Below are 5,656 nucleotides of genomic sequence, written 5' to 3' on the forward strand. Positions count from 1 at the left end.
TGTCTGTGAACCTTATAATTGTGGCCGAGAAATAGTTTGCAATACTTTAAGAAATATGTTGTAAATTTGTACACCACATTGGTATGGTTATTTGTGCAAGTATGAAATACAAGATGGAATATATATATATATGCGTATATATGTATGAAATACAAGATGGAAAATATATGTGTATATATGTGTATATATATATAACTTGGAGTTCTTGAGCGGCTTCCCCCCCCCCTTCAAACCGTCCTTTCGGAGCCGCGCTTTAATCGCCTGGATTGGAGGGTGGGGTTAGTTTCTTGTGGGTTGATTAGGCCAAGGGTCCATGTGTGTGGTTTATTACTAGCTGAAGCACCCGGCGTTGCCCGCGCTAATTACACCCTTGGGAACTGATTTACTGGGGGAAAAAAAATATTTCGTCCTCAGTTGGTGGCTGTGTAATGTATGAGGAACTTCACTGCCGAGTTTCAAGTCTGCAGGTCTTATAGTTCTTGAGAATTCGTGATGAGCGAGTCACTGAGTGTACATTACAAACTTTACCATCTCTTTACTCCTTCTTCAGGGATGGAATTTATATATATGTACACACATACATAAGTACAGGCTGTACGTGAAAGACCGCACGTTTTTTTTTGATCAGATAGAGAATAAATTTCTGAGACAGGAAGTTTTTGCCGATTTTGATCTGACCCATAGGTAATTAATAATTAATTAAAATAGTTAACCAATGATGAGCGCGCTCTAAGAGAAAGAAGAAGAGTGGGGGGGACTGTGCTTACCGGGAGAGAGAGAGAGAGAGAGAGAGAGAGAGAGAGAGAGAGAGAGAGAGAGAAAGCGCGAGGTACTACTCCTTACTGTCTCTCAAGGCGCGCCAAGAGTATAAGCAGCAGTAAGCGAGCATGTGCGCGCTAATCATTGGTTAACTATTTCAATTAATTACTAATTACCTATGGGTAGAGACCTTCAAAATTCGCGGATTCAATGACCTCCAGGATAGACTCTACTACACTCTACACACTCGGTCAAATTCCACCTGTTCATTGGCTGCTGAGTGAGTCGTCTCGACTGGGTGGCCTGTGATTCGACACTTCTATGAGTGAGGGTCTCTAATTGGCCCTCATTACTCCAGATTAACAGTGAACCAATTGCAGAAGCAGCGCTTAGGTATAATTATTTGAATTGTAGCATATCACGAAATGAATCCGCGAATTTTGCAGGTCTCTACCTATGGGTCACATCAAAAATTGGCAAAGACTTCCTGTCTCAGAAATTTATTCTCTATCTGATCAAAAAAAAAACGTGTGGTCTTTCACGGACAACATATATATATATATATATATATATATATATATATATATATATATATATATATATAAATCCCTCCTCAGTTCACCCCTAGGGTACTCACGGAATACTTTCTCCAAATGTCAAGTCTCTAGAGCCAATGGTTTAATGTTGTGTGTTGTTTGTCAGTCAGTGATAGAGTTTTATAGTTTAATTACGTTTCCAGGGAAAACAATTATGCGTTATCGTGTAGGCACGTAGTAGGAGGAGCTTCCCCCGTCCTTTATATCCTCTCTAACTGCTGTGAATGTCCGCGTCATCACAGAGAAAACGTTTTTTTTTTAATCAAACAAATATTTGTTCATATATGGCGAAACAAATATTTACTTGCTGTAACAAAATATTTTGTTAGCTTAACCGAACATGGTAAGTAACAAAATTGATTTGTTACACCTAACCATATATACAGTTGAGTTGACAAAATCATTTTATTGAGTCAACAGAATCTTTCCTACTACAAAATATTTGTTTGAATTAACAAAATATATTTATTTCGCCATATACAAAAAAAAATATTTTGTTGGGGCAAACAAACCTTTCTCTCAGTGTGCACGTTGTCTGTATAAAATTTTAAATATTTTTTTCAATATTTCGGTTTAGTTTGGCGGGGTAGCGCTCGGAGCTATGTGCGTGGCAAAGTCATTGCTGCGAATGAGGTCCATTCCTGCTGCTAGAGCGGGTCTCTTCCTTAGTGTGTAGCGTGCTTTCTATTTGCATTTTCTCTCAATGGTTTCTGCCGTTAGCGCTGTCCTTGCCTCGGTGCGTTCTGTTTTAGACCCAACTTTATAATGTAACGGAATTAATTTTATAAAGAAAACTTTGAAATGAGAATTTCGGAAATATATTTCCTTCAGAGATTAGGAAGGATACAGATGGAGCATTAGCCATCAGACATGAAGCCGTTTTTTTTTCTCGATTTTTTTCTTCTGATTTTCACCTACAAATATGGCGGATGTTTGTTTATATTCGCATCTGTTGTTTTGTACTGTTTTTATTAACGACTGTAGTTAAGCTGTTTGGAAAAAAACTTGGATCAAAATATTACTGGTTATTATGCTTATATGTATTAAAAGTCCAAAACGTATCTTCGTAACACAAAGGTAATGATTTGAGTTAACATTTTTCTGCAAGTTAAATTTCAAAGTGTTATTTTTTAAATTTCTCTCTTTTTTAAAAATTTTAATCATAACTTATGACTGTTCTGAGTTGTATGTTTCTAACTTGTGATTGTTCTTATTTGTTGGTTTTTCTTACGATTACAGTTCTATTATGTGTAATTTTAAGTTATAATATTGCTAAGTTTTTTATAATTTTTTTCAAGCATAATAATCACAACTTCCGTACCATGTGCAGCATCAAATCCGTTCTTATTTATTTTAAACATTCCGAATATTACCTAAAAACTTTGTCCATTTTTTTTATACGACCAACCATTTCTGTTTGGGTGGAAATAACCAGGGTTAAAGGACAAAAATATCATAACTCCTTTAATAGATATACCATAAAATCCATTAAAATTTACTGTAAAAATCCTAAACATTATCCAATATATGACTCAAATTATTTGTGATGAGACGAACTACTGCAAGGTGTTGAAAAAAAAAACAGAGATTTAAAAAAAATCTTCTTTACTACGTACGCTATCAAATTCGTTCAAACTATTATAAACTTTATAAACGTTGGTCTAAAACAAATTTTTAAACGACCACGTATTAGTGCAAAGGCTGAAATGCATTGTTTGAAGGTAAAGAAATCCTAACATAGTAGGCATAGTATGTTTTAAGTCATGCAATGCATTGAATTAAAAACATTCAAAACATTTTCGCTGCATAGAATATGAGAAAATGTTTGATAGATAATTTTGGAATACTGGAGAACTTATATAATAACTTCTAAAAAGTTCCAGCAGTTTCTAAAAGTTTCCAGAACGTTCCAAAAGAAATAGGCACTTCTAAATATACCTGCACATTAAGGCTGTGCTGAAAGTAATATTTTTGAGTTATGTACTTTTCTAGATGGCTCTAAATTTGCTTATTTCTTCTTAATGAACGTCATACCTTAATTGCATTTCAAAGTTATTTCAAGGATTATATAATACGACTGTTACAAGTTGTATCCTGGTCGCGAGATCTAAGTACGGATGATTTAGAATCCTTTCAGCACAGGTTGTTGGTTTTTTTTGTTTCAGCACGCGACGATATTTCACACAACATGAGTGTAAGACGGCTGGGGCTTAATACCCTGGTTTCTCCGGCAAGGAATTAGCTTCGCTGCTCGAAGTGCAAGTTGTGGTGGGGGAAAAGAAGTGGTGAAAGGAAGAGGGGGGGGGGGGGTGTAGGGATTTGCTGCTGCGGTAATGGAGCGGGCTGTGGTTGTATAGCGGGTCCTTTACTCTGGGCTGCGGTGCTGCCACCTGGCGGCGCCCGAGGGAAATTATTACCACGTCGCACGTTTGCCGGGTGAGGGGTGGTAGTAGGGGGTGAAGGGGGAGGGAATTGTGGGAGGAGGGGGAGGGAATGGGGAAGGAGGGGGAGGGAGACTCGTAGGGGACGCAGGTGTCGCGATGCGCCCAGGTACTTCCCCCCCTCCTCCCCCTTTTTCCCTGGGGGTTCTAGGGATTCGCCCGCGGATAAATCAGGCGCGTGACGCGATAAAAAGGGGGCCCTTCCAGACAAACGGGCGAAGCCACGAAAACGAGATTTTGGCTGTGGTCATGGGAGGGAATTGTGTTGGGTTGTGTTCCGTCCGTCTTCTAGCCTTTTTTCTCCCTCACCCTCCCTTCCCCTAATCCCTCTCCTTCGCGCTATCTCTTGCACGCACCGGACGAGATTGCGTGTAAGCAACAATCTGAGCGGAAGAAGAACAAGATGCTTGCAAAGCAGTTTTCGCCCCCGACGTTCGTGAAACGTAGCTTTGGTCTCAAAATTAATGCGTATATGACATGCGACACAGAATAGGTGGTAGTAATACATGACATATTAAATTTATGTCTATTAAAAAAAAGAGAGAGCGAGAAATTATTTCACCGCCTGGAAAGTAAACAAGTTGACAATCGTAATTTTTGAAAAAAATTCTGTAATTGTTGACCCACGTTTCATTAAACCATACGAAATTACGTCTTCTTCGTTTCAAAAAACGGTAGGCATCATTTTTCGTCTCGGGTACGAAGATCAACGTTGTCGGGAGGTGTTTACTGAGCGCCTGTGCTTATACTACACGCACTGCGTATTAGAAGTCCATGTTGCCTACGGCGATAGCGTTCGTTTCATTCCCAGTCGGCGAACTTCTGTGCTGAGGGTTGGTGCTTGGAACTTAGTGGTGACTGTGTGAAAATGTGATTTGTAGATTTAATTTCACTCCTTCTTTGTATAAAAGTTATAATTAAAATAATCTGTTTGTTAAAGAAATAAACATATTTGAATTAATGAGTGCAAATAAGTGTAAATTTATCAATTAAATTGTAGATTTCATTTCACTCCTTCTTTGTATCCATACAAATAGTGATAATTCAATAAAAATGATTCAATTTTATTCATAAAAGTATGCACTCATTTTATCAAAGTTTTGTTATGACGTTGTCACGTTAAACTATCGTCCGTAAACCGACTTTACAGACAACCAATTTTTTTCTGTGCTCTTACTAACCATCCCCAGACGTGGCCAAGCACGTTGTGGCGTTGGCGAGGTGAAGCAGTGGCTTCAACTACGTCACAGCACGCCGTCTCCTGACGATCCCTGACTCCCTGATTGCAGTGGTCCCGATGGACTGAAATAGCGCGCCTCCGTCTTGCCGGCCCGACGCTGCCAAATGGCTCGCCGTTTAAAGAGAGTGCCTTTCGTCCGACGCGGCATTACCGTTCAGGGAGGTATAGCGGTCGTCTTTCCCTTTGACACCCCCATCCCCCTCCACCCAGACCAACCCGCTCGGGTGAAGCCAAGCGTACATAATGTCACGTGAGAGCGCAACTTGCTCCTTCACGTAGCACAGGTAAAGTTTGTGCCACGTAGCTTGTCTCAATTTTCACATCTCTCGAAAGTAGTTTCAAGTGGAGAATATTTACCTTCAGTGCACGAAGAACGCCGGTTACAAATTATCCGCGGATCTTCGATAATTTTACTGCTGTCTACGCTGTTTTACAGGAAATGAGTTCACTTACTTTGAACATGAATCTGAAAGAATATTCTAAAAAATGGTTAAGTATAGAGCAAGTACATTCCTATTTTGTCTACCTCAGCGTTTGGTTATAACGAAGTTTACAATGGGTCTACGAAGATTCAATTATTTGAAATTATTAAGAACTATTCGTTTATTCGAGTTCAATTC

Source organism: Bacillus rossius, chromosome 8, assembly GCF_032445375.1.
Source record: "Bacillus rossius redtenbacheri isolate Brsri chromosome 8, Brsri_v3, whole genome shotgun sequence".
In the NCBI taxonomy this organism is placed as follows: domain Eukaryota; kingdom Metazoa; phylum Arthropoda; class Insecta; order Phasmatodea; family Bacillidae; genus Bacillus; species Bacillus rossius.